General features: G+C 32.0%; 1 protein-coding gene across 1 annotated transcript in view; it reads left to right on the top strand.

The window, feature by feature from the left end:
• Positions 1-27635, top strand: part of LOC140441730 (acetylcholinesterase-like) — a 323943-nt gene that overhangs the window by 188335 nt on the left and 107973 nt on the right. Inside the window, exon 2 of the mRNA XM_072532620.1 lies at positions 19920-19948. The gene's annotated coding sequence lies outside the window, so the exon portion shown is untranslated. The remainder of the gene's footprint in view (positions 1-19919; positions 19949-27635) is intronic.

Raw genomic sequence — 27635 nt, 5'->3', positions numbered from 1 at the left:
CTCAGATGCAAAAAAACACAACGGAGAAAATTTTGATCAAATTCAAAGTAATTCAGTTTTTTTTATGTTTAGCCCTATTTTGATGATTTTTTTAGCACACTATGTCAAAATTTATAAATTTTAATGTAATATAGTAAGTTTTTAATAAAATTTTGTATTTGACTTATTATACTGGGTTAATCGAAAGGTGGTTTTTTATCCTAACTTTGAAACATCCTGTGGAATAATTCCGTTGGCGGATTTTTGTAAAGCCTTATTTTTCTGTTCCAACCATGTCTTTAATTTTTATGTTTTTTGTTTCATGTGAAAATATGGATTGGATCATTTTCAGGAGCGAAATGACTTTGCCATATACAAATTAGGACTTTTCCTATTATTACCATTATCTTTTGTATTATTTTTTGTAATACGACGATGGAAGCTTCGGTGACTGATATCGAAGGGATGTTATATCGACATCCTAGAAGCACTGTATTTAAATAATGAATTAAAGCAACGACATGATCTTAGTTTTAATAAATAATGATAACAATAACAAAACAAGAAAAACAACTTAAATGTAACTTAACCCAAGTACGCAAATAACAAAGAAAAACTACTAAAAAATAACTGAATACTTTGTACTACCCTGTCTATGAGGTTGCGAATATCATCTTGCTGGATGTTTTGCCATTCCTCTTCTAGAGCCAAGCGAACTTCGTTAATTGCCCCGATATATTGGGAAAAGGGTACTACGTGATTCGCTAAAATTTCCCCAATATAACGGTGTGCAGTCAAAAAACCCTCAATAAATATCAATTCATTATGCGCCTATCAGATGATCAACCGACGATAACCATCCAAGGAACAAAAGTGGAACATGTAGAAGAATACATATATCTGGGTCAGAATATCAAGGCAAACAAAGAAAACCAAACTACCGAAATAAGCAGACGAGTAAGAATGGGATGGGCCGCATTTGGAAAACTCTCATACATACTGAAAGACAAAAAGATACCCCAAAACCTTCGAACCAAAGTGTTCGATTCTTGTATCCTTCCCGTTCTCACTTACGGAGCTCAAACCTGGACATTCACAAAAAAGAACATGGACAAGATTCGAAAAACTCAGCGAGCCATGGAACGACAGATGCTTGGTATCTCACTAATAGATCGGCAAACGAACGAAGCAATCCGGAACAAAACAAAAATAAAGGACGCCGCGAAACAAGCAGCTAAATTAAAATGGAAATGGGCTGGACACAACGAACGTCTCGAAGATGGTAGATGGAACAAAGAAGTCGGAAACTGGCGACCGTACGATGCGAAGAGACCAAGAGGAAGACCTCAAATGCGCTGGAGCGACGATATCAAAAGAGTCGCAGGACCAATGTGGAAACGCCTAGCACATAACAGGGATGAATGGCGAGAAATGGGAGAGGCCTTTATTCGACAATTCGAATAGAAAAAAAAAAAAAAAAAAAAAAAAAAAAAAAAAAAAATGCGCCTATCGGGATATTCCTGCCCATACCATCACCGAACCCCCTCCATGCAAATCCGCAAATCTCTCTCCAGTTCGACACCATACTCGTTTTCTCCCATCTGATGAGTGAAGACAGTATGTCGACTCATCCGTAAAAAGAACATTACTCCATTGTCCTAAATTCTAATATAAATGTTCCCTGGAAAATTGTAGTCTAGCCACTCTGTGCCCTGAAAGTAATTTGGGCCCAGTTGCTGGTCTGCAACTTTGCAAACCAAATTCATGTAATCTGCGACAAACTGTAAATACACTTACATTATTATTGCCTTGAACCTCTTAAAGCTGATTTCTTGTTTGCACCGCTGTTAAATGACGATCCCGCAAAGCGTAGACTCGTATAAAACGATTATCTAAAGCGGTGATTTTGCTCTTCCTGCCACTTCCCGCTTTACGCTTGTTTGTTCCAGTTCGTATAAAATGTTCCGCTACCCTTTGGATGGTAGAGCGATGAGTGTGTAGTAATCTAGCCACATATTCATAATTTCGCCCATCTTTAACCAGAGCAACGTCTTTCACAGAATCGTCGACACCATGATCAATCATGGGTAAACAAAACGTAAGTTTCAATATGACATAACGATAACAGTCACCAAAGCCACCTCGTCGTATTAAAAAATAACTCAAAAATAATGATGATTAAAAAAGTCCTAAATTGTGGGTGGCAAATTCATTTGACTCTAAAAAATGAGCAAGGTATATTTTAACATGAGCACTGCTTAGGAGACATGGTTGCAACCGAAAAATAAGGTTTTATAAAAATTCGCAAACGGAATTATTCTACAGAATGTATCAAAGTTAGGATAATAAAACCACGTTTTAATTAACCCAATACAATAAGTCAAATATAGAATTTTATCAAAAAACTGACTATACCAAATTAAAATTTATAAATTTATACATAGTGTGCTAAAAAATCATCAAAATAGGGCCAAAAATAAAAAAAATTAAATACTTTGAATTTGACCAAAATTTTCTCCGTTGCGTTTTTTTTGCATCTGAGTGTATTAATAAACTAGAACTATCGGACGGCTATAGTAACGATTATAACAGAGTGCACTTAAAATATTGAAATACACAGTTGAATTGTTATTATGTAACAGGATAATGTAATTCTGTTTGCTGAATTTATTTTGTATCGTTAATTGGTTAATTAAATTGAAAGCTATTCATGTGCATTCAAACAGAATGCTAATAGGGTTAAATACTTAAAATTCATTGTATTAACGTAAAATGTAGTCTAGTTCTTTCGCCTCGCTCCGTTAACTACGAAAGAGAGAAAATCGAGGCGCTGAAAAAAGTTCGCTGAAACAAATCAATCTACTAGAACTGAAAGACCTCTGCTACGTGACGCCATTATTTCAGGAATCCATTCGAAGCATTCCGTAAGTCAGTCGGCGGAATATTAATTTGTTTACCGACATTCTCAAGCAGCTTTAAATAGCCCATCGATTTTTACGTTACAACCAACTTTGATTTAGGCCACCACAACCCAGATAGACGTGTTTGAAGCACACCCAGGGCGTCTCTAGGTCAATATCCATTCGTGTTCTATTCCTTTTGTGATATGGGAACAGTATTTGCGTTCAAATATGTTTATGGTGTACTTAAAAATAAGGATTTATTGTTTCTGTTTTGGGTTAATGTAGTCACGAATTATTTATATTGATGTTTTATGTTTTTTAATTGTTCTTATTCGTGTAGCTTTAAAAGAATATTCAATTAAAAAAGGAGCAAATATAATTCCGCGACATACTCTATCCTTGCACTAAAATATCATCAGATAATTGCACTAAAATATCCAAAACACCTAGCCTATAAAAATAATTTGCAAATCATTCCTTTATTAAAAGTATACACCTCTCCAGTTATTGACAGTTCAAAGATTTTACTAAATATTAAATAACTACAAAATCCTAGAGTTAAATTTACTTCAATACCAAGCTTATTGATAGATGTGGCAACAAGTTTTAATACCATAAATGAAGCCATTGTGCTTTGTTGAGTGCTTGAGTACAGATGTATATCATTTTGTGGTGTAAAGTTTAAAAATTATTTAAGGTAAATGTGATAAAAAATATTATATTTTATAGCCGTCTTAAAATGAATGTTATCAACCTTTCCCTGATGTTCTCGTGATGACAAAATGTTGTAGGGTATAATAACAAAACTAGGAAATGTTGAATTTGATACAAGAGCCGAATGGCAGCCTGTCAGTTACTGGATTGTATACATTTCTGTCTGTCCAGTTACTGACCCCTCAGTCAATAATGGCATTAACTATGATTTTACAGGGAAACTCTCATATAATTTGTCATGCAACGGCGATGTTGCCGCTATAAAAATTATTTCTAAAAATCAAATTTTTCCAGTCATTGACAGGGGATGTCAGTCATAGGATACTACATGTTTATACCTGGATTTCTTTTTATTACAGTATTTGCTACTAACAACGGCTCCAAAAAGTGGAAGCTCAGTTGCTGCTGCTGAAAAATGTACCACGTATAACTTTGGTATACAAAGTAAAAGGAAAATATCCCGAGGTTTGCACTATGGGTCCTTCTCAAACCCTCACATATGAGGAAGAACACATTTTGGTACAGTGGATGATACAACTTTCTAGAATTCATTATCCACTTACGAAAACACAGCTTATAGACAATGTTAAACTTATAGTTAAGTAAACCAAAAGAGATACCAAATTTGTAAATGGAAGGTGTCATGGAATTACAGCTTCAAAACTGGTTTGAAGAAATTACAAGATACCTAATGGACAAGAATAAACTCTATGTTGCTGATCAACCACACAGACTTTTTAATGCTGATGAGACAGCATTTTTCCTTCAGCCAAAGGAAGATAAAGTTTTAGCAAAAAGGGTGAAAAAATGTTTACAGTGCAGGAGGAGATGAAAAGGAAAATCTAACTGTACTGATAACCGCTAATGCTGCTGGTCAGTTTGCTTCGCTAATGGTTTTATTTAATTACATAAGAATTCTGAGTTATATATCATCTAGTGTTCCAAGGAATGGGCATTGATACTTCAGAAAACGGGTGGATGTGTGGACACACTTTTTAGGAGTACATATCTAACATTTTTGTGCCTTGGCTTAATAAAGAGAAAATTGAACGAGCCGTTTTGTTCTTTGTCGATCGTCATGTGTCCCATATGACTTTGCATCTGTCAACTTTGTACCAAAAATGGAATAGAATTGATCGCCCTGTATCCAAACTCTACACATTTACTACAACCAATGGATGTAGTACAAAAATGGAGGCTTGATAATTCTGGAAATAAGTTACAAAAACAACATTTTGCACCATTATTGAAAAACGCATTAAAATCTATTTGTCAGGAAACTATCTTGCATGCGTTTAAAGCTACCGGCTTGTGCCCTTTTACTGTTGAAAATGTCAAATTTGACAAAATTTCACAGTACCAGGTTGTGGTCAGAAATATTAGGAGCAACACAGCAATATTTATAACGGCACTCGAATAAAGAATTGGTAAAGACAAATTACATAAATTTAAAGATTGTCTTTCAAATTATCACCAAATCGAATTGACAGATACATCACTATTTCAAATTTAAAAGGATGCATATGAAGAAATAAATAAAAGAGCGGACAAAGGGCAAACAAAAAATATTTGTAATATAGCTCAAAATCTAGTGTCTGACAGCGATGAATCCTCGGAATCTATTAGACCTATAAACATATTCAGTCAAGCACCTGAAATTGACATGAAATAACAAGAAAAAATTGTGACTTGCCCAAACCAGGAACTTTAAGGTATCCTGAGTACCAGTTTTGTAGTTCCAAAGTAATAATAACTACTGAAATTAATGCCGGAGAAGTTCGTGACTCGCCTAACCCAGAAACTTCAAACGATCCTGATTACCAGTTTTGTAGTGGTTTTGTAGTCCCAAAAAACTAATAACTACTGAAATAATGCTGGAGAAACTGTTTTAAATAGTACATTTCCTTTAGATGTGTCATCATTTTTTAAAAGAGCATTATTCTGGCCAGATCCTACCTCCAGAGGGACCAAAAAAAGAAAAAGTAAGGAGAAAATACCATCAGTTGTTACTTCAGAAGCGTGGCAACACTATATAGGAAAAAAGAAGATGAGAAAACCAGAAACCTTAAAGAAAAAGAAAAGAGAGCTTTTCTAAAAAAGAAAAAGAAATTAGATCGAAGTAACAAATGAAATCTCCGATTCTGAAAGTTCTGAAGACTGGATAGAAAGTGGTGACAGCTTAGATGACATAGAAATTAATAAGCAAGAAGAAACTGAATTTTCAGAAGTAGATGCTGTTCGTGCAGTTGCTATGGGAGACTATCTGCTTGTTAAGTTTCGTGGGGTAAAAAGAAAAACTGTAACATAAGTATGCTTGTGTTACTCAAAACATTTCCTGAAGAAAATGAGGTAGAAGTGATGTGCCTTAAAGTAACCAATAATGAAAAAACTCAATTTAAAACTGACGAAAGTAACTTTTCAACTATACAATTTTTAGATATAATCATAAAATTACACACTCCTGAGATTGTAACTACAGGAGATAGGCTTAAATATAACTTTTCAAAGCCTATCGATGTATTTGAAGCATCTTAAATACCTAAATGTTTCAATAACTGGTAGGTTTACCTTACCATATTTACAAAGAATGTACAAACAGAAATACTCAAATCTTATTCTTCTTCTTAAAGTGCCCTCTTCTCAATGGAGGTTGGCTACTACAATTTTAAAATCTTTTCTATCTTCAGCTGTTCTTATTAGCTGTTCAAAATTTAGCCCTGTCCATTGTCGGATGTTTCTGAGCCACGATAGTCTTTTCCTTCCTAGGCCTCTCTTTCCCTCGATTTTTCCTTTCACTATAAGTTGGGCATATTGGTACTTATTATTTCTCAGTATGTGGCCTAGGTATGATGTTTTTCTAACTTTTACTGTGTTAAAAAGTTCTCTTTCCTTGCCTATTCTATGCAGCACTTCTTCGTTTGAGGTATGCGATGTCCATGAAATTTTGAGCATTCTCCGGTAGATCCACATTTCAAAGGCCTCCAATTTATTTAAGGTTGATGTTTTTAGGGTCCATGTTTCAACTGCATATAGAAGAGTCGACCAGACGTAGCATTTTGATAAACGTAGTCGAATTTCGAGTTTTATTCGAGAATCACAAAGCAGTTTTTTTATTTTTTCGAAAGATTTTCTGGCCTGTTCTATTCTCGATCTTATTTCTAGATCAGGATTTAGGCTGCTATCGATCCAACATCCCAGGTACTTAAATCTATTGACCTGTTCTAAAATGTGCCCATTTATTGTGCAAGGTTGAGGTACGTTTTGATTTTTTCGGATTGACATCACTTTGGTTTTTTTAATGTTTATTTTCATTTTCATTTTCATTTTCAATCTTATTCTACCATATGTATTTCTGATCCCGGGATCCGTAGCTTTATTGACTTTAACTTCTTGGTAAAAATTGTTAATCTCTTTGTTTATCATATTATGATGTTTTATATCTTGTAATTTCATTTCACAGTATTTTCGTTTCTTTTCTGAATGTTAATTTCTTTATTCTTTGCTGCTTCATAACTCTTCCTCGTTTCTCTTTTATTTAGTATATTCAATTATATTTTAGCTTTTCTTATGTTTTCAGCCTCTTGTTTTATAGTCGCTACTACCATTAAATGGTCCGTGTTGCTGTCCGCCCCTCTAAAGCTTCTATCGTGATGGTATTGCTGTGTTTATTTTCAATTAAAACGTGATCTATTTGATTAGCAGTGGTACCATCCGGGGAGATCCATGTTTTTTATAGATGTCTTTTCTGTCAAAATGTGCACTCATGATATTCATATTTCGTTCTATTGCAAAATTTATTAGCAGCATACCGTTTTCATTTCAAGTGTGGTGTTTACTTTTCCCTTTCGGGATATATTTGTAGATGCTTTCTCTTCCGATTTTTGCGATTAAGTCACCCATTATTACTTTTAGATCCTACTTCCGTATGTTGTTTAAAAGGCCTTCTAATTTTTGTTAAAAATATTTTGATATCGGTGTCTTTATCTTCGCTCGGTACATATACGCTGACTATAGATATTTTACGGTACTTTCCTTCCAGAGGTAAACAGCATATCCTGGTAAAAGAGGTAAACTTGTTTGCTTCTTTTTTGGGGTCCCAAAATTAATATGCTCGGCAAAATTCAGCTTGTTCGTATGATTTTTAGAGGTTCAGTGGCATTTTCGTCTCTGAAGACTCTAGTAGTAACTTATTTAAGGAAATATTTATTATAAAGTTATTATACCCAAATACCCAAAATAATATACAAAATCAGAACACAGAGAGTTAGATGGTTGGACTATCAGAATTATCTCAGCATATCACAGATGACGCAGATATTGTTTCTTATATACGTTTTCATGCTACTTTTTTACCATAAACTTTAAATCTGTTTTATATCAGATATCAGAATTACATAGTCAGTATATTGTATATACATACCTCGTATTTTCATTTACATAATGATAAAATATTTTTCTCGTTTCTCGTTTCAGCCTTAAAGGATGTTTACAAAATATATTCTGATTTAACTCTCTGGAGATTTTCATCGCGCCTTTTGCTACAATATATCTTTTTATTCCCCCTTTAATTCCGCATTGATTGCGTCACCTATCTACCAACTAACATACCTGGATTCAGGATCCTACAAAAATAAGATGGGAATCGAAATAAGCTCCGAATTTACCTTTCAGTTTTTCGGATCTGTTTGCTTTATCGAAGGGAGATTTCTAGACTTGCGTGGAAATTTACTGAACAAATTCTTGGTTGAGTTTTCAGTTTAGAAGCTTTGTGTCGTCCTTTTAGTATATTATAAATATTAAGTAGAAAAGTTTGGCGGTCTTTGTTACTAGGAATTGAAAAAGATTTACTGTTTAATGAAATAAAATGCAAATAAAATCATTTTTCTATATTTTGCTGCATATGAAAACAAATAACTAACCCAAATTAAATAATTATTTTAAACAAATATGAGAATCTCGGAACTAAGCAACAAGAATTTCAACGGAAATAGGTCAGCAATTTTGGGAAAGGTTTATTATACAAATTAAAAATGACTTATATTGAAGATAAATGTTTGCTCACAATATTATAAAATAAATAAATGGAACAGAAAAAGATAACACCCACTTAGAAGTCATTAAAGAACAACAATGGATACATTAAAAATTTATGATGTAATATCAGCAATCGTATAGGAAAGTAAATAGTAGAACAAACTTAACACGACATGGAGATATAAGCATGCACTATTATTAATACCATCAATCCCAGGGAAGGATCGCTTGGAATACTTGACATTAGCAATTAGGACATTGATACTAATGGGAGATGACAAAACAGTGGTTAAACTTCATCTTCAATGGGATATATAGGTGAAGGAACATAGCAAAGGAGCACTTTTATATAGATAAAGGAACATAGCAAATAAGCTCTTTTATGAAACAAGTTTTCGATAATAGTTTCGTCGTGCACATACAGATTTTTATTTTTTTTTCTTCTTTTTCTTCTTCCTTTTTGTATGTAGGATTTAATGCCTGTTTCTTCTTTAATATTAGCCTTCTAAATTGTTTAAATTATTGCACTATATTTTTCTTGGTCTGCCAATACTTCTTCGTTCATTTGGTGACTTATCTCGTGCTATTCGTACTCTCCTATCCTCTGCCATTCTACTAATGTGTTCGTTCCACTCCTGTTTTCGTTTCTTTACCCATCCATTTATGCCTTCTATATTACATGCTTTCCTTATGTTTTCTTTTTCGGGTCTTGTCTTCGCCGTGTATGTTAATATAGGTCTAATTGCTGCTTTATTGATTCTTGTTTTTGTGTCTTGTCTTAGGTGTTTGTTTTTCCAGATTGTGTCATTAAGAGATTCCACCGCTTTACTTGCTTTTAAGCTTTGTTGTCGTACTTCTTTTTCAACAACTCCGAAACTAGCTATATCTATTCCCAGATATCTAAACCTTGATTCCTGCTTTATTATTTTCCCATCAATTTCGATTTTACATCGTAGTGGGTTTTTTTTGCAGATATTATATTGTATTTCTTGGCTGTTGTATTGAAGATGTGTGTTAATCTTTGGAGCTCGTCTTCTGTCTCGGCGATTAATGTCGTCTGCCTAACATAATATTTGAATTTATTTGTTCCCCATTCTGTAAACATGATGCTTACGTACTGCTTGTATTATTTCGTCTATTATTATATTAAAGAGAAGTGGGCTTAATAAGGCACCTTGTCTGACTCCGCTTTTTACTTGTATACATTGTATTAGTTTTTCATTTATCTTTGCCTGTATTTAATTATGGAAGTAGATATATTTTTTTAATTTTCCTAATTCTATTCCACATATCAGTTGGATGAGTTTGTCTCTTTACATTAAAACATAAGTATGGCTCAACTGAATCTACATTCTTGTTTAAAGGTACGTTTACATTAAGCATTTAATTTTTTATATTCAACAAAATTTTGTTTGTATCTTCTGCATGCAGTTTTTCTCTTATTCGATATCTCACGGTACTCCTTGTCCCAGCGTTTAGGTGATTTAAATGGTATATTTGAGGATAGTTTTAGAATTTTGAAAGCTTTGTTCGCAACATTAATAATCTGTTACATTAAAAATATACATATATTGTTGGTTTTGATGCAGTTTCGTAATGTGGAAAATGATTTCTCGATTTTAGCTGTATATAAGGCCCAATTTGCGTTATTTATATACCATCTATATACTGAGGACGTAATTGCGTCATTGCTATAAACGTCATTAAGCGTAATATTGATTGGATAATGATCTGATCCATATGTATCCTGACTAACGTATGATATTTAACTTGCTTACAATAAAACTTCAATTTCTTTGTGATGTTTTAATAATATTTTAATTCAAGCAGATAACTGTCATTCTTTGAAGCAGTGACTTATAATACATATTCCAAAAGCTAATTATCCTAATGTCCTAAGATCAATATCTCTGGTATCATGTCATTAATTAATTCACTGATTGGTCCAAAGATAGTAACTATCTAACTATGTTAACAAAGGTTTACCTCAGGGCTCAGTTCTCAGTACCTTACTATTTAACTTATATTATTAAGCTAACATACTATGGGAATAAAGTGTAACAGTTTACAATTTGAAGATGACTTCTTCTGTTTTTATGTAGAAAAAAACAACTTTTTAGCAATGTATTAATGCTCTTCAAGTAAATATGTTTTATTGCAAAAAAAAGTATTTTGATGGTCATGGGAGGGCTTGATATCTCACCAAAGAAGTCAGGTGTAGTATTTTTTTCGAGACACAGATTACCAAAAGTTAGAACTTTAAAATTCTCCTAGCTGGACATCCCTGTGTATAACAGTTTTACATACCTAGAGGATACCTTACATTCCACCTGGAATTCCTTAGATTAACCTGGAGTAAGCACATCAATAATTCCATTAACAAGTGTGAAAAAAGCCTCAATATCTTTAAGACCGGTAATTGGTACGATTGGGGAACAGACCCGAAAATAAACTTATTATTTTATAGAGCATATATCAGATCAATTTTGGACTACGGAAGCTTTTTTTATGAATCAGACCAACTCTCATAAAATACAAAGCCTTAAGGTTAGTCCTAGGATCTCTCAAATCTACTCCTACACAAGCTCTTTTGGCAGAATTTGCCAAGCCATCTTTACATTTAAGACTTCTATTTTTGGCAAAAAAATTTATTCTTAAATGCCAGTTTGCTAATCAAAACAACTTGTTACAAAAAATATCTTTTCTTTGTTATATATTGTAACATAAATCTATTGTAGTAAATCCTTCACATTGTTTAATTGTTTACGAGGATCTAGTTGATAAAATTTGTATCGATGGCTCAAAATCTCCTGCTGGTGTTTTCTGTTCCATTTACATAGGCAATATTCAGGATTATTTTCAGTATAAATTAAAATCGGATTGCTCAATATTTACAGCTGAATTGGTAGCCATTGTCAAGGCGTTGAATTGGATAATTAACAGCACATTATATTTCGAACGGTATATAATTTTATCCGACTCACACTTCGTCCTCCTCGCATTAAGACACTTTTTTAAACACACATAATACCAACAGACTAATTGTAGAAGCGCTTGAAAAGCTAAGGATCCTAAGTTCTCTAAAAAGAATTTTGTGTGGGTAAAAGGTCACTCTAATATTCCAGGTAATGAAAAAGTAAATCATTTGGCCAAAGACACTACTTTAGTGGATATAAAATACAACGAGTTGCCCAAATGGGATTTAGTTTCAGCTAGGAAGAAACATGTTACACTTAATTGGGAAAATAAGTGGCAATCCTTTACTAACAATAGCAAAAATACATACTGCAGTATGTATCTTCTATCTAACTCTTCCACCTACTCCCCCAAACGAGAGAAGCTTCATCTATCGGAAAATGTATACCATTTACTTTTTTTATACATGCTACAGTTAAATAAAACATTCCTCTATAAAATAAAACTTTTGGAAACATATACATGTAAACGTGATAGCAGTTTTAATGACCTTAACCACTGGATGTTTCAATGTCGGTATATCCAAGAAACCATAAAATATTTATTTGAATCTACCTCCCAACAAAAAATCGTACTGCCGCATAATATTTTTTGTCTCCTCTATTTAAGTAGTCGAAATCCATCGTAGTCGATTGTATGGGAGTTCTTCAAACGTTTTGTGAGTTTTGCATCATACTTGATTTTGTTTGTTGTTAACCAGATAATAATTTTCGTTCTATTTGAAACAGTGAAAGGTTGCTTTTCTAAAAGAAGACTGTGATATTATTATATCATATCATTATACATTACAATTAATTATGGCTCTTCTAAATTTGTAATTAATTGTTCACTTATACATTTAGTGAAAATTTTCTTGTTTATCTCCCCATCATAATCAGCTACTTTAGATTTTGAGCAAGATAATAAGTTTCAGTAAAAAATCTTTTCGAAAAACCAGTGTGAACAATTATTAAAATGTTTACCATCATACCCTTCTGATTTACGTACACTTTTAACACTGTTATCTTGCCAGAAAATTATTTTATTTCCATTTGAATAAATCCACATTTCGTCTAAAAAACAAGGTCTCTGGGATGCACAGTATCAAGAGTGTCCATATTTTTACGAAGAAACTTGGCTCTTAAAGCAGCAATACTGGTGCGCCTAATTAATGTTCCTTTTTTATTGTCTTTTTGGTATTTAATTTCCAATGCTTGGTACAAAATGCTAATAGATCTTTTGTCAATAAATACAACTTCTTTATCCCGTAATTTATTACGTCTACTTTGCAGAGTAATATATTTCTCTAAAAAAAGATAAGTACAAAATAAATCACAATATTTTCGCTAGTTTAATGCAAACCAAATACCTACTTTGTTTTAATAAAACTATAAATTATTTCAGATTAAAAAACTTACAAGGAAATTGGATTATAATTAATCAATGTTATCAGCACAAATTTCCTTAAACTACTTTTATCAATATTTTTACCTTAATACATTTACATAAAGTTTTGATTAAAAAGTACCTTCTAGTTTATTATCAAATTCAGATTGAAAAAATTGGTACTTACTTTGTTAGTACATGTCATATACTGTATTCCGCACTGCCATTTTCGATCCCTCAGATAGATCGGTTGTCCCGTTTTCCGGACAAGATCTACTTTTGCCTGGCTTTGAAAGAATATGACTATTTTCTTTCCTTTTTATAATTGTACATACTGTCCGTCGTGGTATTTTTAATGCAGCAGCTACTCTCCTAAACAAACAATTATTCAATGATATGTATTTTGATTAACAAACATACTTTCTTCTTTTTCTTCAGCCTTAAGTAATCCAACTTTGAACATAGGCCTCCCCCAAACCATTCCAGTGTTTTCTATTTTGCGCCACTTGCTTCCAGTTGTGTCCTCCAATCTTCTTAATGTCATCAGCCCATCTCATTTGTGATTATCCTCTGCTTCTCTTTCCTAACCATGGTCTCCATTATTGTATTTCGTGGCTCCATCTTTTATCCTTGAGTCGGGCATTGTGTCCTGCGAAGCTCCATTTTAATTTGGCAGCATATCCTCCAGAGTCTTTTACTTTAGTTTTGCTTCTTATCCATTTGTTTGTTTTTTGTGTATAAGTCTCACTCCGAGCATTGATCTTTCCATCGCTCTTTGTGCCTTTACTATTTTATCCATATTAGACTTGGTGAGTATCCACGTCTGTGAACCATACGTGAGTATAGGGAGGATACACCAGTCGAAAATTCTATTTTTCAAATATTGTTCTATTTTGGTGCTTTTCAAGATCCAACTCGGTTTTCCAAATCCTGCCCACGCTAAACTTCTAGTAATTTCGGCAGTTTGAGTTTCTTTGATAACTTTCATTATCTGTCCGAGGTAGATGAATTCGCTTACTGTTTCTAAATTTATGTCGTTCAACGTTATTTCTCTAATGTTCGGTGTACTTGTCATTATTTTTGTTTCTTCCAAGTAAAGTTCATCTTAAGACCTTTTTTTCCGAAGCTTAAATTAGTTGTGTCATGATGGTCTGTAGTTATTCGAAAGTTGTAGCGAATATTAAAATGTCATCAGCGTATTTCAAATGACTCAGTTTTCTTCCCTTAACATTTATTCCTTTATCTGCCCAGTTAATGTCTTTGAACACGTCTTCCAGTCCAAGTGTGAATAGCTTTGGTAAGATAACATCTCCCTGGTGAACTTCTCTGTTGATTGATATAGCATTGGTTTTTGCATCTATTTGTATTTTTATTGTAGCTTTTTTGTACGTATTATATATGAGCATGCTGTATCGGGGGTTTATCCTGCAGTTGTTCATAGCTCTCTTTATTGCCCAAAGTTCTATATATTCAAATGCCTTTTCATAATAAATAAGGCAAATGTATAATTTCAAGTGATATTCATTGGCATTCTCTATTAGCGTTCTGACTATAAAACGTTGATCCGCTGTTGTACTGTAACCATTTCGGAATCCTACCTGCTCTACCGGTTGATAGCTATAGATCTTCGACGTTAGCCTGTGAGTTATTACACTCATAAACAGTTTGTACATTTGGGACAGCTGGAAGATTGGCCTATAGTTCTTCAGATCTCCCCTGTCTCCTTTTTTGAAGAGAAGTATTGTCAAACTTTTATTCCAATCATCTGGGACTTTTGCTCTGTGAAGACATTCCTTGAAAACATTTTTCAATTCTTCGAGAATAATTTCACTCCCCTCCTTCAACATTTCTACAAGTATTTCATCTGGGCACAGAGCCCTATTGTTCTTTAGTTGTGCCATAGCTTGTTTTGTTTCAAAGGCTATGTTAAGGAGTATTTCTGAGTTGAAATTCGTTATCTTTCTCTTAAGATCTTCCTTTGCAGTATTATCTGGGTTCTTGTTTGAGGAATATAAATCACGGTAAAATGTTTGAGTAACTTTAAGGATTTCGTTCTTTTTTTTTGGTATTTTTTTATAACAACTCGAGAAAGACTGTATCGATTTGGCTATTTTTGAAATATTTGTAGAACCCCAAGAAAAGGTGAGAAAATGTAATGAAATAGTAAGGAGAATAGTAAAACCAACAATTGTATCTTCATATACAAACATTTATATATACTCCTTTGAATTGACGTCATTAAAACCGTAGCTTTCTTCACGTCTATTTACTTTGACGAATTTGACTCCCCACCAAGGAAAAATTTTTTGGTTTTTTTAATCCATTATAATGAAATATGATAATCAAAATTAAGTAATTAAACATAACGATGATAACGAAAATGTAAATGGTCAATAAATTCCAGTAATTAATGGTCAATATTGAAGTAATCATACAGTTTACGTTGATTTGGAGTTGAGAAAAACGAAAGCGTGCAAGGATAGAAGCATTGCGTTTGGTCTGTGCTGGGTTTGACATAAATGCAAACTTCTTAAGTCTTTTAGAAAATCTGCTAGTAAAATTCTTCAAGAATTCTAAAAGTTCATAAAAAAAAAGAGTTTTTAAAGAGCCAGTGCTAGTAATCTCATTATTATAATTTTTTATGATTGTGGTAGGAGCATATTTTTAGTCTACATTTATTATTTATTTAGTGCTTGTATTTACCAATAGGAATACTTTTAAATATTCCTTTATTCTTTTGGGAATAAGAGAAGCTCGCTTTTCAGCTTAATGTGTAATAAAAATAATAATAGTAACCAAATATCTGCTTACCAATCAATAACTGTTATATTGTTATTGGTTGTATAATACATTATGGAAATACCTATTCAATTTAAATCAACTAGATTAATACAGAGAAGGTGTAGTGTATTGAACTAACTCCTGCTTTTGACACTGTGTCAAAACCAAGTTGTACGTATTATACAAGTAAATAGAAATATACCGTAAAGAAAACATGTTTAAACATCAAAATAAATATGTCGTAAACAGTTGTAATTTAAGAAATATTGGCCAAAAGCCAGCATTTTTAAAATTTGTCTATTATACCTATCTTGTAAAAAAGGTCATAAACAAGTTTTGATAAAGCTACGTAATCTTTTTTATTACACCGTTCTTTTGTATATAAATGTCAGATAACTTGTCAGTGCATATACATATAATTGTATATGTATATGTATATATATATATATATATATATATATATATATATATATATATATATATATATATAAACTGTGTATAAAAAGGGAAAAACGATGGAATGGGATGAAATCCCATAATAGCAGAAAAAAAACAAGCTAGATGTTAAATATTCCATAATAGCAGAAACGTTTCGTTTTTTATATTCAAAACAGCATTAGTCCATATCTGTAAGAGTAAGGTTCTATTAGAAGTAAGGGAAAAGTTCTTTTAATTAAAAGAGAATGCCAAAAAGTGGCCTCTTGTAGTGAGTGAAAAAGAGATACTTATGTATAAAATTGACTTACATGTGTATAATATCGATATGAAACACAGCTACCAAGCTTTACAAAGAATTAGTCATAAAATTAAAAGTTCGCATAGGAGCTTACCTATCTTGGTATAACAAGTTTAAACAAGTATAGTTGTAGCATGTTATACATGCACTTGTTTAAATTTGTTATCCTTGGATTAAGTTAGTTACTGTTATCTTTCACATACGATTACACTATGTGAATTTTTGATTTTATGACCAAGTTTTTCTACAATTGGGTAGCTATGTTTACCATCTATGTTGTATAAACGTGAAAGCCACTTTTATACATAATTATCTCCTATTCACTCATTATGAGAGGCGACTTTTTGACATTCTCTTTTAATTAAAAGAACTTTTCTCTTCCTTCTAAGAGAACCTTACTCTTACATATATGGAATGATGCTATTTTGTAAATACAAAATGAAACGTGTCTGCTAATGTATGCAATAGTTAACATCTAGCTTATTTTTTTTTATTCTTATCTGACAGATCTTCAAGAGTTACAGTGTGAAAGGGATTTCACACCCCATTCCATTGTTTTTCACTGCTTATTGTTTGGACATTCGTTGTTCATAATGTTATATATATATATATATATATATATATATATATATATATATATGTATATATATATATATATATATATATATATATATATATATATATAATAATAATAAGTAAGTTCCAAAAGAACTAAATCTTTTGGTCACGAGGATATCAGTCAAAGGAGAAATAATAAAAGGAAATCACAGTTCCATTCCTATATTTGAAGACGTTTCGCTTATTGTATTTACAATCTTCATCAGTTCAATCTAAAAGAATACAATGGTGGTAGGCAAGAATATAAAACATGGAAAAAGAAGTTACGAATGGTGAGTCAAGAATGACAAAAAATTTAACAAACTTTATAAAATTTTATTACCGATTCCGTTTCAAAACTTCTCTCTTTGGGATTGTTTAAAATCATGCCCTGGATTCTCATGTAGAACTCGTTCGCTAACCGCCCGCCTTATATCTGCCCCAGAACCTAATATAGATCTCTCGTACCGAAACAAACTCTTTATTTACCCGCTGGATACTAAGTTCTTCCAGTGCAAGTATAAATTGGTTGTACTTACAGATGCTGTTGCTATCAAACCTGCTACCCTCATCTCCGTCAGCCTACAAAAAACCAAAACTACTTCCACTTTTCTTTTAAATTAAACACTTTAGAAAAATAGGATTTTTTTTTACGCAAACTTAACACTTAAAAAACGGTAAAACCTTTCGATATATAAACTATATAAATTATTTGATCTTATTAGTTTTATGAACCAGGAACAGCTGATATTTTTTTCTACTTTAAAATAAGCTTTTTACAAAAAATTTCCCCTTCAACTTTCTCTCTCTCTCAAACAATTATGATCTAGCACTTTCAAACAACCCAAATTTCCATTTTTTTCTTGAGAAAGAAAACTTTCTCTCCTTGCCGGCTTTCGAAAACAATCAGATAGCTAGTCGTTTGGATTTTCGAAACTATTGTTAACCTTACTTTGTTTGTCGAATTCTTTTGAAGGGAAATCATTTTTATCCTACTTAAATTAACTTTTTTAATCTAATTAACTAATCTCTTAATCTATATTTTGGTTTAATCTGATATTTGTTCTTTGTATACGAAAAACACTTTCACCGGAAAAAAATCTTTTAATATGCACCAATGACTTGCTTACATCTAAAAATGCCAGAAATACAATCTTTGTCAAAATTTTCTTCTCTGGATTTTAAAAACCTTAACCTCTTCGTTAACAACCGTTAATTTTAAATAGGGAATAGACCGTGTGTGGCACATCTTCTTCTTGTATATATTTTGCACACCATGACAATCTGTATTTTGCAAACTTCTGCTCTAAAAATATGTGTAGTTATTGTGTTGAACTACGTACATAGATTTTTCAGCCAGGAAATCCTTCGCCTTTAAAATTTTCCCATTGGTCCCCGTTTTTCTTCTGCTTTTTACCCAAATCTTACGCTGTTCCTTATGATGTGACTGAGGTATTTGATTTTGGCTGTTTTTTTTGCGGTTAACAGCTCTTTTTTTATATTCTTAATAAAACGTCCTGATTAGTAAGTCCTTCAGGATTCGACGATAAAGCCACATTTCGAAAGCCTTATTTTTCTTGTAGGTGGCATCTGTGAGGGTCCACGACTCCAATTATTATGTTTTCTTAATGTTTAGCGAAAGACTTTATCATCCAGTGACACATAATGGGACAGGTATTTCTCTGACGAGTTCCGCGTTTTCAACATACATGATTTTACAGAAGCAGCATTTAAAGAAATTTTTTAAAAGTTTAGTTTTTTTTACTTCAGAAAATAACAGCTATATTAAATAACTATGATTTAAATTTATTCGAAATCATCTATTCTCTCGCAAAATATCAATATATTTTGGATACATGGATAACGGCATGTAAAAGATCAAGACAGCTTAATTGATCTAGAATTAATTTAAATATAAAACATGCATCATATATTATTCTTCAAGATTCTAAAATAGACCACTTCAACTGACTTAAAATTTTCTGGTAATCATATACCTACCAAGGTATATTAAATCAATATGAGAAGAAACGAAGAAATATGTACTGAATGTTCCTAACCAACTTTTTATGTACCTTTTAATTGACACTTAATATAACACTTTAAACTGCTGGGCGTGAGAGCCCTTTTGAATTACGAATGATAAATCCTTACATATTAGCTACATTCACTGATATTGTATTGTGATCAATGAATTGGACTATCAAAAATTATACCTAAATCTCTAATACTACTGAAAACAATTCTATATTCTAAATTTGTTAACTTACATCACTCTTACAGCAGCTAAGTACAAGAGGCCATTATTTCGTGTTGTCTTGTTCAAAATAAATAAAGAAAGCTTTTTACAATGACTGTGTAGTTGTTTTTGCATTTTTTAAACACACTATACAAAAAAAAATCACTTTATTAAAATTATATATTGTAATTCAAATTGTATAAACAAATCAAAATAAACATAAACAAAATTCTTACTAAATTGTCGACAACGCCTTAAACATTTTTAGCAATCTGTCAAATGTCATTGAAGTTTAAAATATACCCATATCAGCGGCGTACGATTTTCGAATCTATTTAATCAAAATGAAAATTTTTGAAGTACTAAACTTCAACTCTAAGGTTAATGGAAAATGGTTATGGAAATTTTAACTACTAGTGACATCAGTTTGTATAAAATATAAATATACTAAATTTGTATTAAAAAAACTATACAAATACATTACACTTTTCGTTCATTTAATTTCTTGACACCGTCATATATATTTAAAGTGTTTCTATAAAACTTTTATGTTTACGTTAAATAAACAAATTAGTTAATAAATATATTTTTTCAGATTCGAATAGACAGGTGTTAATACCCGAGGTAAGTTTTTATGTTAAAACATTTTCATTTTCATATTGATTTTCATATTGGATTTTCATATTAGATTTTCATATTGGAAATCATATTCAAATTATTACACAGAAAAATGAGTTTTCATCTTTTTCGTAGAAAAATAATAGATAAAACACCACTTTCTACAAAAATATCCAATATCTAAATTTATGATTTATGAGAAAATGAACTCTTCATTTTTTTTTTCTGTAACTATCTTATCTAAGTTAACTAAATTCTGCAGTTTTTTAAATATGTGCAGCTATCTAATGCTAGTATTTATTTTTAGTTATTGACATTGTTTACACTGAAATTCGCCCTTAAAATATAGGGCGCTATTGGTCATGGACCCATATTCAAAATTCGAGGCTTAGGGCGTATCAACTATTGATTGCATCATGCAGATCTCTCTTGGGCCCTTCTCCTCCATATTCATGGTTTTCAGGCCGTCTTCCACGTCATCCAACCACCTCGTCCTGGGCCTTCCTTTTTTCCGTCTTCCTATCGGCTTATATTGTAACATCTTCTTTGTCATTTTCGTGTCTTCTTGTCGCTGAACATGTCCCAGCCATGACAGTCTTTGACTTTTCACAAATCTTACAATGTCACACCCTTCATTCAGTTCATTAACCTCGTCGTTTCTCCTGATTGTCCATGTGCCATCTTTCTCTTGCATTGGGCCATATACTCTTTTCAGTATCTTTCTCTCGAATGCCCTGAGTTGGGCTTCCTCTTTTTTCGTCATTACCCAGGTTTCACAACCATAGGTTACTACGGGTCTAATCAAAGCTCTGTAGATAGTCATTTTGTCATCAATCTTTAATTAGCATAGTATGTACAATTTTCACTGGAAATACGTGAATTAATTTTGTTACTTACGGAATTCTTCTGATTGATTTCTGTGCTCAGATATGTGAAGGCATCCACACGTTCAACAGTATAGTTGTCTATTGCTATATGATTTTCATTCTTAGAATTTCCTTGAACGTGTTCCGTGGTTGTGTGGGTACGTGTGCTAAACTTCCACGGAAACAAAATAAAAATAATAATAATATTGAATAATACGTAAAAAAACTGTTAATAATATTTATTTTTGTAAAGCGTAATTAAATCTCAAAGGGAAGGTATTTTTGTATATGTATCGCGGACCGATCCAAATTGTGTCCCAATGATTAAAAACTCAAACTCACACACTAAAAACATTCTTTGTTTTTATAATCCAGACGATAAACTTTTATTATCGGGCTGGTCTCTTGTGATGTCATTGCTTACTTCGTATTATATTTCGTTTTCCATAAATAAAAAAATGCAACGTACTCAAAATGTATATTTAAAATGCCCAGCATATCTGTAGTATATTAAATAAACATATTGAGAAACACATTTCAATTTTTATTTCATTTTTATTTCTTATGTGTATAACCAATTGCAAAAATGTAAATTTTAATATGAGATCGTTTTATTTAATTTTTGAATACAAAAGTTTAATAATTCGTAATTAGCTTGTCGCTACAAACGTTTCCATTAGTCGTGTCTTGCTTCTACTAATAATGGTGGCATCGTCTGCATATATAGCAGTTTGTACTGTTTTGGTGTTTATATGGCCGGTTACATTGGTTTTTCCGATGACTGCTTCAAGAACTAGGTTGAACAGCGTGGTTAAAAGTGCGTCTCGCTGTCTCACTTCATGTTGATGTCCAACAGGGGAGATAGTTCTCTATTTACTATAACTGCGGTTTTTGGACTCTGCAACGTCATTTTTATGAGGCTGATATATTTTTTTGGTATACCTAGATTTCGGTATTCAGCATTTTGTCTCTTTTTACACTATCAAAAGGTTGTTTAAATTTTATATACATATTATATAGTTCTATGTCGTATTCATAAACTTTCTCTTGTATTGTTCTAAGTATTTTTTTATTATAACTAATAAATTAACAATCAGAATAAAACAATGTATTCTATAAGTTAATGTGATGAGTTTAGGTCCTGTACCTGGGTTCTGGCGTGAGGTGGTCCCCTCCACTGAGAGAATCACGGGTCCATGTTACTGGTCTGTTGGCCAACGTCGCTTTAGTCTTCTGATAACTCGATGTTGAGGTATTGTAAATTCTTTTGCTGGTATACTTCTTTCACTGTTGAGATATTGAGATCCTCATAGATTCTTTGGTTGGTTACGTACCAGGGTGCATTAACAATTGCTCTTAAGATTTTTGATTGGCATCTTTTCATAATAGCAATATTACATTTACTACTACAGCCCCACAGCTCTATGCCATATGTCCATATTGGTTTGATAACTGTTTTATAAATTAGAATTTTATTATTTATTGGAGTTTTTTCCAATTAACCAATTGATTTCTTTTTGTCTTAGTTCTATTTGTTTTCTTTTTTTGGTGATGTGTTCTTTCCAACATAGGATTTGCTCCAGGTGTAGCCCTAGATATTTGGTTGTTTTAGTCCTGGGTATTTCCTTATTATTGATATATATTGGTGGTGGTGTTTCTCGTCGTAAAGTGAAAGTTGCGTGGGTTGACTTGTTTTCATTTATTTTTATTTTCCATTGTTTAAGCCAGTCTTCAAGCTCATACAAATAGTCTTGGAGTTGTTGTGTAGCTATGTTAATGTATTTGTAACTTGTAAGTGCTACTGTGTCATCTGCAAATGTGCCAATTGTTACGTTATGTGAAGTTGGTAGATACTTTTGTTCTAAACCGTCGATTTTCCAAGTATTACCACCATTCGAAAGAATGGTGGTAATATTTGTTTAATTTTATAAAGAAGTTCTTTATGCTAAACCTTATCAAAAGCTTGACGTACATCTAGTGATACCATTGGACGATATTCGTTTTCTTCTAATGCGGAATTGATTTTATGGGTTATTCGGTGGCATTGCTGGATAGTTTAGTATTCTCGTCGAAATCCAAACTGATATTTTGGTATCCAATCTGCGCCTGTAAAGTCTGGATCTATTCTTTTTATTAAAACTTTTTCTAGTAATTTGGAGATTGTTGATAACAGACTGATAGGTCGATAGGACAAGACTTCACTTGGATCCTTTCCTGGTTTTTGGAATAAAAGTATTTCTGCAATTTTTAGATTTTTAGGCCAATAATTACATCTTAATATTGCGTTAAATATATATGTAAGGATTACTATATCCTTTTTTGCTAATTCTTTTAGCGTTTTTGGTGTTACTAGGTCAATTCCTAGTGACTTTTTGATATTTAGTCTTGAGATTTCTTCTTTTGGGTGTTGTTAATTTTATTGGACTTACTGATGGTTGTTCTGAGTTTAAATAATTAATAATTTCTTGATCTTCTTTATTGTTGTGTGACTGGAATACTGTTGCTAAATGTTCAGCAAATAATTCTGATTTTTCTTTATCGCTTCTTGCCCATTGGTTCTGTGTGTCTGTGGTTTTTCTTACTGGTGGCGATATTGCTTGAGGTTTTAAGGATGATTTGATTGGTTTCCATATTGAATGGTCGTATCTATTAAGTTGTGTTATATATTTTTTGTCTGACTCTTCTCTTGTAATTTTTAATTGTGTTTTTAATTTATTGTTTAAGCGATTGTAAAACGTTTTAAACGCGTTCTAAGTATGAATATGTTGTCTGTAGTGGCTCTATTTGGTCTGAATGCATTTTGATAATCACCAATTATATTTTCGGAGTATTCTGACAATCTAGTGTAGATAATACCAGAAAGGATTTTGTATATTACATTTAGCATTCCCTCTTATCTCCTTTTTTATATATTCGCTGTATAAGACGAACTGAACATATCTCCGGCTTTTGCTTCTTGGTCCATACAATTTTATCAGGTAATGAATTCTTCCCCAGAGTTCGGGTTCTCCATATTTTAACAATTCTGCTGAAACTCCGTCCGGTTCTGGCACTTTACTGTTTTTTAATTTCTTTATTATTTGAACTACTTCTTTACAACTCGAATTTTCAATGTGCTTTCGCCGTAAAATATATTGTTTATTAATTTTCTGCACTAGTGTCTGTTGTTATGTTCAAAGATTTCTTGTACTTGTTTTTTCATGGCCTTTTTTTTCTTCTGCATATTCTAGTCGCTTGTATTCTCTTTTCGTTATAAATTTCTCTGCTATTTCTTGTGTTTCTTTAAAGTTGGTTAAGCCTAGCTTGCCTTTTTTCTTTACTGCAGTTGTGCATTCATCATCATACCATTCCGAGTTTCTTTGTCTTTTGGCTTTTCCGACAGTTTCCTTTGCAGATTCCGTCATTATTGTTTTTAATTGTCTCCCTTCTTTCTCTGCAGTATCTTCCTCTCTGATTTCGTTGAGTTTTATTTGGAGAGTATTTTGATATTCTTTTGTTGGACTTTTGAATCCTTCAACATTCCATTTTTTTATTGTACTGTATTTAATAAACTATATTTGTAATTTTATAAATATACAAATGAGCATATTATTCCAAAAAACTAAACACTATAATGTTTAAAATGATAAGATCGTCCATAAAATTTGGCATTTTATTGTATACAAAATGTTTTTTGAATTTTTTTGTGTTGCTTACTACTGGTTTCACTTTTAGGTTATCTATCTATGAGTAGTGTATAAAAAATAGTGAAAAATAAAAATGGATTAATAAAATATCAATGTAATAGAATTTTTTAGAAGCAATGTGAACTTGTTTTGGTATTTCTGAAAAGAGGAAAAAATAAACTTTTCATGATATCAAATATCATATCAAATAAAATATCATCTCATTCATGATCCTAGAATTTCAGAAATATATATTCAGTGGTTTTAGAGAAATTACCGTATGTAGATTTTGAAGAGTAATGACGAAGTATTTCCTACAAAGGACTTATACTATTCGAGTACTCTTAACAATCATAAAATGTCGAAACATTTTCTATCTAGGTCACATTCTTCGAGGTAACCTGAAACGTATCTTACAATTAATAATAAAGAAGAAGCTTAAAAAGTGAATAAGAGTTGTTTATAATTAATAAGTGAATAAGTGAATAATGTTTCGTAATCGAATCCAACTACAACTACCGCTGTTCTCCGCATGTATTTATTTGTAAATCACCTAATATTCTTTTTAAATATTTTTTAACTGACGAAGAGTGAGCTTTAAAGTTTTCTAAAAGCTACCATAGCGAAAATCACAAGGTATTGGCATATAATGTCCGGTAAAAGGTACTGAATTTAATTTAAAAAAGAAATATATGTATTAAAAAAATTGATAAAAGTATTGGGAAAAAAAATTATATGAAACTCCATAATAAGCCAATTATGGAAACAGAAGATGCAACAAATTTGTTATTTATTTATCTTAAATAAATCCAAACATTAATAAACTTAAGTGGGAGAGTCTGCGTAACCTGTCATCGTTTTAATATGTTATTAAGAGTCTTGTGTACGTTTATTCGTTTCAGAAGCAAACTGACCTTGACGTCCTAACGGTTCTCTGAAGGGCTCGCTTCTACGATACCACGATAAAAATTGATTATCGCTAATGATGATCATTATGCGAGGAGCTGGGTTTCATAAAATCGACGTAGGAGCAAGGGAGACCATCAGTAGGGTTTCAGATTTCATTTTATTAAACCAGGAATATTTATAAAATTTATTTGGATAAAATTAATAATTGCAACTTTTGTCCTTAAACCAAATAAAAATAAATTTTTAAAATAAAATTACGGAGTATGTAAATGTTGGCGCCAATAATTTTGAATGTTAGTGAATAAATAATTATAAATAGGTATATAGCCTTTTTAAAATTTTTCGTCCTCATTATCTAATTTTCTAAAAAAAAATAACGCAATACATTTGAGTATCAAGTCTCGTTTTTGAAAATTATGTACATTATGCTAATAAATATATCATTGACACAGTGACACAGACTTATTTTTTAATTTATTTGTATCGTTTGTAATTTATATATTTAAAACAGCAAGCTTATTGGTATGTAGTTGCCTAGTAACGTTCAGTCTCCTGTTCAATCAAAAATTTATCCATTTATTTGTAATCTCACATTAATCTTAATTACTTAATTTTGTATAGTTTCACTGTGTATAATTGTGAAACATATCGATTAGTACCTTAATTCCAGTTTGTTTAACTTCCTGCAAACTATAGATTGCCTAATATGTATTAAGGAAATGCCTGCAATTCCTCGGTTCAAATTATATTTGTTAGCTTTCAAAAGTCAAAGGTTTTATTCTATGCAGAGAGCAATACACTTATTTGATAAATCGTAACATTTTAGTGAGATAATAAATATAGCTTAGGGACTAATTTAGGATGCAGTTGATTATAAATTTTTACCTCAAAAACAACTATAGCATAATAATTCACTAGCTGTCAATACAACTATATTTTTCTCCACAACTACAACATTTTATTTTACCATTGTCGATCGAGAATAATCGAAAACAGGGAATTACAAACAATTCGAAATTATAATTACATTCGAATTTGTCCACTCGATTTTTTTATTAGAATATAATTGATATTATTGATTTGTCCCATGTGTTTGGCACACTTTTCTCTCTGTTGAACATTGATTGAATATCGTGTATAATTTGGGATTTATTTCTTTTTCGGCTTCCTTGTTCATTTCTATAATAATTCCGTGCTTGTATAGTGCTTTACCCCATTTTATTTCTTTCAACGCATGTGTTATTTTCCTTTCAGCGATTATTGGAATAAGCTATAAGCTTACGTTATTTATTTTCGTATTTGTTTTGACTTGCTTTGGTTTATTCATTTTTAGACGAACGACAATCTCCACATTCACAAGTTTCATCCAAATTAACGACGGTGTATCCTTGGGAACGAAATTTTTTTATCCCACGCAAATAGTGATGCCTCCATTTCAGAATATTGGACCGTTCCATCATGGTCGTCTTTCATCCTCGTACTTTTTTTGCAAAAAAAGTTCATTTCATGGAAGATTCTCTACATCAGCGGTTCTCAACCTTTTAGCACTGGCGCCCCCGTTGAACACTGAAGATAGCTCACGCCTCCCTCCAGTCAATAATTGGTTGGTTCAAGTAAGAACAGTGAAATTGTGAAACTGACGATGCTAACTCTACGTTAGCAAAAGCTGGGATGCAAAATAGAAATCCAGATATATTGAAATACGAAAGTTTATTTGATGTCTCATTAAACGTAACATTGTTTATTTATTTAAGAAAAAGAATGTGTATCCTTGGGAACGAAATTTTTTTATCCCACGCAAATAGTGATGCCTCCATTTCAGAATATTGGACCGTTCCATCATGGTCGTCTTTCATCCTCGTACTTTTTTTTGCAAAAAAAGTTCATTTCATGGAGGATTCTCTACATCAGCGGTTCTCAACCTTTTAGCACTGGCGCCCCTTTAAACACTGAAGATAGCTCACGCCTCCCCTCCAGTCAATAATTGGTTGGTTCAAGTTAGAACATTGAAATTGTGAAACTGACGATGCTAACTCTACGTTAGCAAAAGCTGGGATGCAAAATAGAAATCCAGATATATTTAAATACGAAAGTATTTATTTAAGAAAAAGAATAATCAAAAAATCAAATACGCATATAAAGTTGAAAGTCTTATATGAGAGTTTTTGCACTTTCAATGAGAGGTTTGGCATTGTCTGTTCTTGACAAGTTTTTCGATATTCGGTTAAAACTGTGTCAGAGCACCCTCAAGTG

Source organism: Diabrotica undecimpunctata, chromosome 5 (assembly GCF_040954645.1).
Source record: "Diabrotica undecimpunctata isolate CICGRU chromosome 5, icDiaUnde3, whole genome shotgun sequence".
Classification (NCBI taxonomy): Eukaryota; Metazoa; Arthropoda; class Insecta; order Coleoptera; family Chrysomelidae; genus Diabrotica; species Diabrotica undecimpunctata.
The sequence above is the reverse complement of the archived record's forward strand: the minus strand, read 5'-3'. Positions and strand labels throughout refer to the sequence as shown.